The 13021-nt window shown below is 40.5% G+C and overlaps 1 protein-coding gene across 1 annotated transcript in view; it reads right to left on the bottom strand.

The window, feature by feature from the left end:
- RAP1GAP2 (RAP1 GTPase activating protein 2) overlaps positions 1 to 7859 on the bottom strand; it is a 218446-nt gene extending 210587 nt beyond the window's left edge. Inside the window, exon 1 of the mRNA XM_081346583.1 lies at positions 7458 to 7859. The gene's annotated coding sequence lies outside the window, so the exon portion shown is untranslated. The remainder of the gene's footprint in view (positions 1 to 7457) is intronic.
- Between the last annotated feature and the right edge of the window lie 5162 nt (positions 7860 to 13021).

Here is a 13021-nt window from a genome sequence, read left to right on the forward strand (position 1 = left end):
CTTTTCCACTACTTCTTTTTTTCCACAAGTCAGAGGATGAGCATAAAGCTTTCATTTTCCTTCTTTGAAGAAGAAAGTTAAAACACAAGATTTTTGATCCTCGGCTTATCTCCATTTTTCAGGCACCGCTAATCTCCTAGAAAAACTCCAACATTGTGACAATTTTAAAATTCAAATTTAAAAAGAAAAAGACATGTATAAATAAAAAATGACCATGTCTTAAAGCCAAGGAAAGGAAATGGGGTTTCCCACCTAACACAGTGGATTATTTACAAGTAGTCTTCAGTTTAACAACCATTTGTTTAGTGACCATTCAAAGGCATTGAAAAAAAAGTGACTTATGACCATTTTGCACACTTCTAGCTGAGGGAGCCATCGTTGCCCAAGGACGTTTCTGTGGTCATGTGGCCAGCATGACTATACACCGAGGTGCACAGAACACTGTTATCTTCCCACCGAAGTGGTACCTATTTATCTACTCACATCTACATGCTTTTGAACTGCTAGGAGCTGAGGCAAGGAATGGGAGCTCACCCCATCATGCAGCATTCGGGTTTTGAACCCCCGGTCTCTCCAGCTTTCCAGCCGACTAGCTCAGCATCTTTAAACCACTGAGCCATTGCAGTCCTCCCCATTAAATATTAAATATTAGATGAAGTACAACCAATCATAAAAATCAAACCTTTAAAAAAAAAGAAACAAATGTCACTGGAGAAAACCCCAAAGAGCTACTGGTGGGCAAGCTGGCACAATTATTTGTTTGTTTGCTTTTATTTATTTATTAAATCCCCTTCATGGATTACTGCCTTGTCGTGGCGAAGGGGCTTGCGTAATTCAATGAAGCTATGAGCTATGCCGTGCAGGGCCACCCAAGACGGACAGGTCATAGCAGAGAGTTCTGACAAAACGTGATCCACTGGAGAAGGAAATGGCAACCCACTCCAGTATCTTTGCCATGAAAACCCTATGGACAGTACCAAAAGGCAAAACGATATGATGCTGGAAGATGAGCCCCTCAGGTCGGAAGGCGTCCAATATGCTACTGGGGAAGAGCAGAGGGCTAGTACTAGTAGCGCCAGAAAGAATGAAGCGACTGGGCCAAAGCCGAAAGGACGCTCAGCTGTGGATATGTCTGGTGGTGAAAGGAAAGTCCGATGCTGTAAAGATTTTTTCTCCATAGGAACCTGGAATGTAAGATCCATGAATCAAGGAAAGCTGGACGTGGTCAAACAAGAGATGACAAGACTAAACATTGACATCTTAGGTATCAGCGAACTAAAATGGACAGGAATGGGTGAATTTAATTCAGATGACCATCAGGTATACTACTGCGGGCAAGAATCCCTCAGAAGAAATGGAGTAGCCTTCATAGTCAATAAAAAAATAGGAAAAGCAATACTGGGATACAATCCTCAAAATGACAGAATGATCTCAGTTCGAATCCAAGGCAAACCATTCAATATCACAGTAGTCCAAGTCTATGCCCCAACCACCGGTGCTGAAGAGGATGAAATTGACCGGTTCTATGAAGCCCTACAGCACCTTATAGAACTAACACCCAGAAATGATGTCCTTATCATCATGGGGGATTGGAATGCTAAAGTAGGAAGCCAAAAGATAACTGGAATAACAGGCAAGTTTGGCCTTGGAGTACAAAATGAAGCAGGGCACAGGCTGATAGAATTTTGTCAAGAGAATACGATGGTCATAGCAAACACTCTTTTCCAAAAACCCAAGAGACGGCTTTACACATGGACATCACCAGACGGTCAACACAGAAATCAGATTGACTATATGCTCTGCAGCCAAAGATGGAGAAGCTCTATACAGTCAGTAAAAACAAGACCAGGAGCTGACTGTGGCTCAGACCATGAGCTTCTTGTTGCAAAGTTTAGGCTTAAATTAAAGAAAGTAGGGAAAAGCGCTAGGCCAGTCAGGTATGAATTAAATCATATCCCTGTTGAATATACAGTAGAGGTGACAAATAGATTTAAGGAATTAGATCTGATAGACAGAGTGCCTGAAGAACTATGGACAGAGGTTCGCAACATTGTACAAGAGGTAGCAACCAAAACCATCCCAAAGAAAAAGAAATGCAAGAAAGCAAAATGGCTGTCTGAGGAAGCTTTGCAAATAGCTGAGGAAAGGAGGGAAGTGAAAGGCAAGGGAGAAAAAGAAAGATATGCCCAATTAAATGCAGAATTCCAAAGAATAGCTAGAAGAGATAAGAATGCCTTCTTAAATGAACAATGCAAAGAAATAGAAGAAAACAATAGAATAGGGAGGACCAGAGATCTTTTCAAGAAAATTGGACAGATGAAAGGAACGTTTCATGCAAAAATGGGCATGATAAAGGACCAAAATGGCAGGGACCTAACAGAGGCAGAAGAGATTAAGAAGAGGTGGCAAAATTACACAGAAGAACTATACAAGAATGAGCTTAACGTCCCTGATAATCACAATGAGGTGGTCACTGACCACGAGCCAGACATCCTAGAATGTGAAGTGAAGTGGGCCTTAGAAAAGCTGAGCAACAACAAAGCTAGTGGAGGTGACAGTATTCCAGTTGAGCTATTCAAAATCTTAAAAGACGATGCAGTAAAAGTGCTACACTCAATTTGCCAGCAAATTTGGAAAACTCAACAGTGGCCACAGGATTGGAAAAGATCAGTTTACATTCCAATTCCAAAGAAAGGCAGTGCCAAAGAATGTTCAAACTATCGCACCATTGCACTCATTTCTCATGCTAGTAAAGTCATGCTTAAAATCCTACAAGCTAGACTCCAGCAGTATGTGGATCGAGAACTACCAAAAGTACAGGCAGGATTTCGAAGAGGCAGAGGAACTAGAGATCAAATTGCTAACATACGCTGGATCATGGAGAAAGCTAGAGAGTTCCAGAAAAACATCTACTTCTGCTTCATTGACTATGCTAAAGCCTTTGATTGTGTGGATCATAACAAACTCTGGCAAGTCCTTAAAGAGATGGGCGTACCAGACCATCTTATTTGTCTCTTGAGAAATCTATATGCGGGCCAAGAAGCAACAGTGAGAACTGGACACGGAACCACTGATTGGTTCAAAATTGGGAAAGGAGTCCGGCAAGGCTGTATACTGTCGCCTTGCCTATTTAACTTATATGCAGAGCACATCATGAGAAAGGCAGGGCTAGATGAATCAAAAGTTGGAATTAAGATTGCCGGAAGAAACATCAACAACCTAAGATATGCAGATGATACCACTCTAATGGCAGAAAGTGAAGAAGAACTAAAGAGCCTCTTGTTGCGGGTGAAGAAGGAGAGTGCAAAACTTGGGTTGAAACTAAACATTAAGAAAACCAAGATCATGGCATCCGGCCCTCTCAATTCCTGGCAAATAGATGGGGAAGAAATGGAGGTAGTGACAGATTTTATTTTCCTGGGCTCCAAGATCACTGCAGATGGGGACTGTAGCCAAGAAATTAAAAGACGCTTGCTCCTTGGGAGGAAAGCCATGGCAAATCTAGACAGCACACTAAAAAGCAGAGACATCACCCTGTCAACAAAAGTGCGTATAGTCAAGGCTATGGTCTTCCCAGTTGCAATGTATGGCAGTGAAAGCTGGACCATAAGAAAGGCTGAGCGCCAAAGAATTGAAGCCTTTGAACTATGGTGCTGGAGAAGACTCCTGCGAGTTCCTTGGACTGCAAGGCGATCAAACCGGTCAGTCCTAGAGGAGATCAACCCTGACTGCTCTTTAGAAGGCCAGATCCTGAAGCTAAAACTCAAATACTTTGGCCACCTAATGAGAAGGAAGGACTCACTGGAGAAGAGCCTAATGCTGGGAAAGATTGAGGGCAATAGAAGAAGGGGACGACAGAGAATGAGGTGGCTGGATGGAGTCACTGAAGCAGTAGGCGTGAGCTTAGATGGACTCCAGAAGATGGTAGAGGACAGGAAGGCCTGGAGGAACAGTGTCCATAGGGTCGCGATGGGTCGGACACGACTTCGCAACTAACAACAACAACATTTATTACATAATTCAAGGCAGCTGAATGACAACAAACCCATCTGTCTAATAAATAATTAAAGCCAGCGAACATCTCCAACACACATTCCTCCTCCTATTTTCCACACAACAACAACAACCCTCTGTGAGGTGGGTTGGGCTGAGACAGAATGACTGGCCCAAAGTCACTCAGCCAGCTTTCATGGCAGGACTTGAACTCACAGCCTCCTGCTTTCTAACCTGGTTCTTTAACCACTGGACCAAACTGGTTCTGGCCTTCCCACATATTTCTTGCAAAGAAGCTCCTCAGAACCTACCGGTTATATTTACTTTTAACCTTTAGCTTAAAGCAGCTGGGCTTTTGCCTGTCAGCTCCGTAGATGAAATCTTCTAACAATACTGGCATTTTCTCACTGCCGGTAATCTTTCACCTTTATGTCCAGGTTTGTCTGGAGGAAGAAGGGTGATTTGGAATGAATCTGGACAGACCAAATCCTTTGAAGATGCTGGAAGCTGAATTCCTGCACACAAAATATAGTTGTTGGCAGGAGCTGTCAGAGGTTAGCTGCCATTTCCTTCTGTAATGCTCCTTTGTCGTGCTGCTATTTCATAAGGTAGCGCCTGAGGCAGCATCTAACCAGCTTCGAGTGATCTCAGGGCCTAAACAAAATTAACCCCTGTTAGGGCTTAGATCTGGCAATTCCAGAGTTGGTGGCTAGATTGGGAAGTCAGAAAAACACCCTAAAAGAAGGTCCTGCAAACCACATTCTTCTGTGGGCAAGAAAATCTGTGGATCCGGCCCAGTCATTTGTTGGTGTCAACTTAAAGGAGTCTTTATTCAGTTTTGTTCACCTTCCATCATCCTATGACAGAATTCATACTCCATCAGGTGTGGTGTCTCACCCAGATGTAGAGCTGAGTGACCATTCACATGTACTACTGCTGCCACCTAACCCCAATCCCATAGAAACCCTGAACCAGTTTGGTCTAGTGCAGGGGTAAGCAACCTTGGCTTTTTTATGACTCGTGGACTTCAACTCCCAGAATTCCTGAGCCAGCATGGCTGGCTGAGGAATTCTGGGAGTTGAAGTCCACGAGTCATAAAAGAGCCAAGGTTGCCTACCCCTGGTGAGTAAGACATCAGGATAGAAAGCAGGAGACTGTGAGTTCTAGTCCCGCCTTAGGTATAAAATCCAGCTGAGTGACTTTGAGCTAGTCTCTTTCTCTCAGCCAACCTACCTCACAGGGTTTGTTGTTGTGAGGAAAATAGGAGAAAGGAGTATTGTGTTTAAAAATAAAATAAAATAAAATAAAATAAAATAAAATAATAAAATAAAATAAAATAAAATAAAATAAAATAAAATAAAATAAAATAAATAAAATAATAATAAAATAAAATAAAATAAAATAAAATAAAATAAAATAAAATAAAATAAAATAAAATAAAAAAATAAAATAATAAAATAAAATAAAATAAAATAATAAAATAAAATAAAATAAAATAAATAAAATAAAATAAAATAATAAAATAAAATAAAATAAAATAAAATAAATAAAATAAATAAAATAATAATAAAATAAAATAAAATAAAATAAAATAAAATAAAATAAAATAAAATAAAATAAAATAAATAAAATAAAATAATAAAATAAAATAAAATAAAATAAATAAAATAAAATAAAATAAAATAATAAAATAAAATAAAATAATAAAATAAAATAAAATAAAATAAAATAAAATAAAATAAATAATAAAATAAAATAAAATGTCTCTGTGAGGCTTTGTCTTAAGCCTTGGTATCCTTTAAATCTCTTTATCAAAGATGGCAGTCATCACCAGTTTGGCCTTTCCAGATGTATTGGGACTACATTTCCCACCTCAGAAGAAGACAATGGCAGATGTTGCCACAGGAACTGTATGCCTGCCATTCCCACCTTTCTTTCAGCCTCCCAAAACCCAAGCCACATGAAACGTGGGCTTCAATTTCCAGAATTCCTTAGCCGGTATGATCATTACTGAGAATTCTGGAATTTAAAGTTCACACATCCCAAGGATGTTTCTTGGACTTGTGGGTCCTGGTGAAAGAGCAGGTAGCAACCATGACCAGAAGAGTCTTTGCAAAAACTTCATCGTGTGCTAATGTTACTCTTGGTGTTAATCAATTGGAATGCCTCAGTTATGAGATTGGTTACTTCTGCAGAATTTTGTTGTGTTCATCCTTCCTTTTACTGTTATATATCCGCAGCTCCATTTCTGAGAGTTCAGCAGCCATACAAATTCTATAAATGTGATTCTTACCTTGCACCTATCCTCCGATGGCCTCTCACAATGCCTCAACATTGCCAAAATGCCTTCTCCTCAACCATCTCGCTTAAAGATCAAGCACAAGAGCTTTGTGGCTGAGAGCCATTGAACCATTTTAAACAAACCCTTTTGAACAAAGGAACAAAAGAAGGAACTAAATGCTGCTGAGACTGTAGGCAAACTTCAGAGTCCACACTGACATCTAAAAGCCAGCAAGAGAATCAAAGCTATGAGGTGCCACAACTGGGAAGGAACCATCTCTGCCAGAAATCACAGGTCCATGACGACATTCAGCAAATTAAAGACATCAGAGAAAACTGATGGAGCACAGTGGATAACCTGTCAGATATTCATGCATTTATACTCTCTCCTTTCTTCCTCTCTGCAGATGGTTTTCTCTTTCATATACTGTCTGACAATTTGCATAACTTGATTTTTATGGTTAGATGGCTGGATGAACAAAATTAGAGGTGTAGAGGTGGCTGATGGATCAATGCAGTTTCTTAGACATTTGAACATAATCCCATATTCCTATACTTGTTGCTGCTGGGTTGCTATCAATTGGATCACTTATTGATGAATGTCCACTAAAAATGCAAAGAAATATAAACATAAACATTAATGTATTTAGATGGAACAAGCTGCTATTGGAGGAAGAGGAGGAGGGAGGGAGGGAGGGAGGGAGGGAGGGAGGGAGGGAGGGAGGGAGGGAGGGAGGGAGGGAGGGAGGGAAGGATAATATTTCACCCAGCAAAACATCTCACTGGTTGCATCCTCAAAGCAGGATGCAGCACCTAATACTCTTTCCCATTAAAAAAAAGCAGGGTTCAAAAGTTTAGTAGTTGGATGGGAGACCACCAGAAAATTTCAAAGCTGTACATTAGACTAGGAAGTACAACGTCATGACAAAGTAGCAACAACGATGCATTGGCAGATCTGCAAGAAATATTATTTGCCTGCAAGCAAGAACTGGTGGGACCATAAAACAGAAAAAAAATACACAAAATGAAGAAGCTAAATTTCTGGAAGTTTAGAATTCAAATAGGCACTTGCCACATAACACCCCAGATGAGAAAAACAAAGAAGTCTAGATAGTGGATGGGACAGTGCTGGGAGACAGCAGAATAGCAGAGAAAGAACTGGAGAAAATAACAGAATACAAAACCTTGCAAATAGAAGTAGAACAATTGTGGCAAAAGCGAACAAAGGTAATACCAATAGTAATAGGCATCTTCGGTGCAATCCTAAAACAACTGGAGCACCACTTGAACACCATCAGCATCGACAAATTCGCCATCAGTCAATTGCAAAAGGCAGCTTTACTCGGAAGAGCTTACATCCTGCAACGATACCATTAAACACCCACATCTGCCTAACCCAGGTCCTTGGGAAGGACAGACAGACAAAAATGCCTAATCCTGTCTGAACGTCTGGCTGACTGTGCGATGAAGTGGAAATCTTGGAAGAAAGCAACGCAAACTACCTCAGACTGCTTCCAAGAGAACTACATAGAGTAGATGATCCTGCAGTCAGAAAGAACCTAACATGACCCAGCCTAGAAAACCATACCTCCTTGTGTGGCCCTTAGTGAAATATTCCTAGTTGCAGTGTAGTCCTTCCAAGAATCCTTCCTTTCCCAATCTCTCTTCCGGAAACTCAACAGTGACCCCTGCTCAGCTCTTGTGCTCCCCACAAAGTCTGTAACAGTTGGGATCCTTCCAAGCAACAGAGTGAGCTCTTCAAACTGGACTGGTGGAAGCTGATAAGGATGAATGGATGAATTCAGCTTGTCAGCAAGCTGGGCTGGGTTTTCTGAATGATGGGAGGCCAACTCCTGGCATGGAGATTTCTCAAAAGAGACTCTGTATGAAGCTCCGAGATAAGAGTAGAAGACGTGCTTCATATGGCGCATTGAAGAAATGCGTGGGGAAGCCCTTGTGAGTTTATGGGGTGATATGGCTTTGATCCACACCAAATTAAGCATTATTTGTTCTCTGTCTGACTCAAAAAGTAAGCCTACCAAACCTCAGTGGCACTCATTGCCATGGCATGGTGACAGTGGAGGACAGTTAAAACTACTCAGATGTAGAATAGAACAGATTTATCAGTATTTGCCATAATGGCAAGATGTAATTGCTCCCACAATTCTGCTGGTGATAGTTAGAGAATTCAAAAGTATACTACTGCTGGTTAATATCGAGGTTCATTTATTCTTCATTTTAACTCATAGCTTCATTTTTCTGAAAATATTTTTTAAAATTTTATTTCCAAACTTAATGATTACTGTTAGTTATCAGTCTGGGGTTAATCAGGTCTGTCTTAAAAAAGTTTGGATGGCCACCAGATGGTGGTAATGAAGAGCGTACTAATCAAAGTGGATATATTCTGTTCAATAGGCCATTATCAGTGGAGCGACTTTGCCTCCAGAAGTTGTGGCTGCTCCAATACTGGAGGTTTTAAGAAGAGACTAGACAACCATTTGTCTGAAACGGTGTAGGTTTCCCTGCTTGAGCAGAGGGTGGGACTAGAAGACCTCCAAGGTCCCTTCCAACTCTGTTATTCTGTTATTGGTGCTATTATTAATAGCAGAAATAGTAGCGTTCTTAAAATACTCTGCTTCGTCTTTTAAATTATTATACTAACATACTCAGTTTGCTATTTGGTGGGATCCATTATTGGTCCAGGCATCTGAAATAGTATTTGTGCACCAATATCAGTAACGTGAGTGGCTGACCGCTTCAGCAGCAACAAAACCAGCCTATCTTGTGCATATATATATATTTTTCATTATTTGCATTGAAATCAAACCACAAAAACCTGGCACACTATTTGGCTGGACAGAAAACCCCTAGTCAAATGATCAGAAACTAAACCTCTTTGAAAGCGGCGCCATCCACATTGCCTCTATTTACTGTTACAGTTGTCTTAAAGTAGGTCAGTCTCCTCTGCCCTAGAAATTCATGTAATCGCTGGAGAGGAAAATAGCTGGAGATTTCGTTGTGCAAATGCTTTTTAAATAAATAAATAAATAAATAAATAAATAAACGATGCAATGCACTATGCTCGGCAAAGTGTCAGACTAGATTTGTTTTTAAACATCTGCATTACATTCTTTCTAATGCTGCAAACCATAAGGAAAAGCCAGGAGGAGGAATTTCCTGCCGGTGAGAACAATTAAAACAGTGAAAAGGGCTGGCCTTCAGAACTTGTGGGTGCTCCATCACTGGAGGTGTTTAAGAAGAGGATTGGACAGCCATTTGTCCAGAATGGCAAAGGGTCTCCTGCCTGAGCTGGGGGCTGGACTAGAAGACCTCCAAGGTCCCTTTCAACCCATTTAATCTGTATTCTGCAAAACGAGCTAGGACAGATCCTGCAACAGTTATTAGCAATGCCAGTCAAATAGGTGTCTTAGCATTCAGAAACATTATAACTTTGATATAGGTTGAAGGGCAAATGATAAAGGACAATTTTTCCTATGCTCAGATCTTCCCATAGATATCTACCCGGAGAATTACTAAACTCAAGAAAAGTAATATGGATATGCTGTGATATACTTTGTATAGTAAATAACAGAATATTTTTTCTGTGTTCTCATCAATGTATCTTTTTTTTTACAAAATATGGATTGGTGTCGATATAGGTAGACTGTGACTTACAATCATTCATTTAGCCACCGTTGAAAGTTACAGCGGCTGTGAAAACAGTGACTGACAACTGGTTCTCAGACTTATGACCATCATGGCATCCCGACAGTCACATGATCAAAAGTTGGACACTTGGCACGTATTGCCGGGTCCCAGGGTCATGTGATCACCCTCTGCCAGTTGGCTTCCGACAAGCAGTCAATGGAGGAAGCTAGATTTGCTTAACAACCACATAATTCACTGAATAACTGTGGCGACTTGCTTAACAACCAGACAATAGAGGTCATAAAATCACTTAACAACTGCCTTGCTTTACAATGGAAATTCTGCTCCAATTATGGTTGTAAGTCAAGGACTAGCAGTGCTTCCCAGTAGCAAATCAACAAAATGCTGTTTTGTGGTTGTTGATTCCTTTCGTCTAGCAAATATGCTAGGTCTCTTTCCCTTCTTCAGATGACTGCCAACTTTTCCATTTATTGCAGAACTGACCTACATTGGAGAAATGTTTGCTAGGTTCTCCTAACATAGTGACTCTGAATTAAAAACAATAAAAAAACCTCCTTCCCCAGCTTGAAACCACTCCAATAGAACTTCCATAATTATCTAATTTCTAAGTTACGTCTGATCTCAGGCTTCCAAATTTAGTATGCAAATATCCAACCCATCATAAGACGACAGTAAAGAGATAGGAAAACTGCCTTCAGTACCGCCGTCTGGTGGTCATTCAAAGTTTTGCAAGGCAGGTCTGCTTCACTTCAGACTGACAACCAACTGATCAACAATCCTGATGTCAGAATCCATTTATATCACATTCATAAATATGTTTAAAACATTATTTCCACCCCCTATGGATTCTGCCATCTCCCGAGGAAGGAGGAGCATATGTGGATTCAGCCTGCCTTAGGTTATTTCAAAGGCCAAGGGAACCTTTTGAACTGGGGGGAACAAAAGGGAGGGTTAGAGAAGAAGGCTTCTGGCTTGTGTCTTCTTTTAATTCTGGAGAGGAAGAAGGCAATAACCATAAAGATTCGAAGTTCCCTTTTTTTCCCCCACAAAAGGGATGACACGAAGTAGAAGGATGGGGGCTGACCAAATGGGGTTGAGGGAAGGGGGGGTTGAACCGGGAACCCTTTATAAAGTTTCAATTTGTAAAACAATACTAAGTCCTGTCTTGTATTCCCACAACCAAGCATGTCCTAGTAAAAATTCCTTTTGGACTAGAACTGACTCCAAGAGTTTTTGTTTTCCTAAGACGTGGATTGGGGTGGCTCCGGACACCTGACCTGGAAACTGGTTAGACAAATTATTTTTGTACTTCTTCTCCCAATCTGGTGGGTAGACTATCTACCTGCTTTCTCACTCCCCAGCTAAAGTGTGACCAAAGACAAAGTGAAAACAAAACTGTTTCCTCTGTTGGGAAATCAAATGAAGGCATTGTGCTCTTTTCAGAATACCAATTGTTCCCATTGCCAAAAGATACAATACTATCTCAGTGGCTGGGTCAACAGACCATGAACTCTCTGAGATTCCACTTGAGCGGGTTTCTCAACAAGCCTTGATTCCCTGAAGAGGTGAAGCAGGCCACCGCGATGATTGACAGGCCCAGCAGAGATGCCAGGTTAGGATTCTCTGTTCTGACCATTCCAGATTTCACATCATCCACCAGAGTACAGGTAGAGCTCAACTTGCAAGAATTCATTTAGCGAGACTTTTAGTAGCGCAATATTGGAAGAAGGAAGAACTGCCGACTATAGAAGAATGGACTTTAAAAGTTTCTAACTTGGCGGAAATGGCAAAGATCTCAGCATATTTGAAAGACCAATCGCAACAGAGATACATTGTGGAGTGGAGGAGATGGATTGATTATATTCAGAATAAATATGGGACTAAAAAGTTTCACTTAGCATTTGAATAAGTAGTGGATTTATATGATGTATAACTAGTTAGTAGTTATCTTATTAATATTTTGACCATGGAGAGTTAAAGTGCGATAGAATTTAATATTTTATTGTTGTTTGCATATTTTAGATTATGTTTGCTTGTATTTTTATACCCTGTATTTAGCTCTGGGAAGTTGGGGAGGGGGGAGGGGAGAGGAGGGTTGGGGAGGGTTGGGGAGAGGGGAGGGGGAGGGCAGGGGGTTTGTATTAAAAATGTATTGTAAAACTTTTCAATAAAAAAACAAAAAAAAGAATTCATTTAGTGACTGTTCAAAGCTACAGCGGCACTGAAAAAAGTGACTTACCCCTGTTTTTCCCCACTTACCATCATTTTAGCATTCCCCATGGTCATGTGATCAAAATTCAGACGCTTGGCTACTGACTCATATTTATGTGGTTGCGGGGTCATGGGGTCTCATGATCACCTTTTACGACCTTCGGATAAGCAAAGTCCATGGGGAAGTCAGATTCCCTTAACAATAGTGTTGTGGATATAATTTACTTGGACTGCATGAACAGAGGGATAGAATCAAGATCACGTGAAGTGTTAATACCACTTTACAATGCCTTGGTAAGGCCGCACTTGGAATACTGCATCCAGTTTTGGTCATCACGATGTAAAAAAGATGTTGAAACTCTAGAAAGAGTGCAGAGAAGAGCAACAAAAATAATCAGGGGGCTGGAGGCTAAAACATATAAGGAACGGTTGCTGGAATTGGGTATGTCTAGTTTAATGAAGAGAAAAGGGTGAGGGGTGACATGATAGCAGTGTTCCAGTATCTCAGGGGCTGCCACAAAGAAGAGGGAGTCAAGCTATTCTCCAAAGCACCTGAAGGCAGGACAAGAAGCAATGAATGGAAACTAACCAAAGAGAGAAGCAACCTAGAACTAAGGAGAAACTTCCTGACAGAACAATTAACCAGTAGAACAACCTGTCTCTGGAAGTGGTGAATGCTCCAACACTGGAAGTTTTAAAGAAGAGACTGGACAGCCATTTGTCTGAAATGATAAAGGGTTCCCTGCCTGAGCAGGGGGTTGGACTAGATGACCTCCAAGGTCCCTTCCAACATCATCATCATCATCATCAACATTATTATTATTATTATTATTATTATTATTATTATTATTATTATTATTATTATTAT

The sequence above is a fragment of the Vipera berus genome, assembly GCF_964194415.1.
Source record: "Vipera berus genome assembly, chromosome: 1".
NCBI classification, from domain to species: domain Eukaryota; kingdom Metazoa; phylum Chordata; class Lepidosauria; order Squamata; family Viperidae; genus Vipera; species Vipera berus.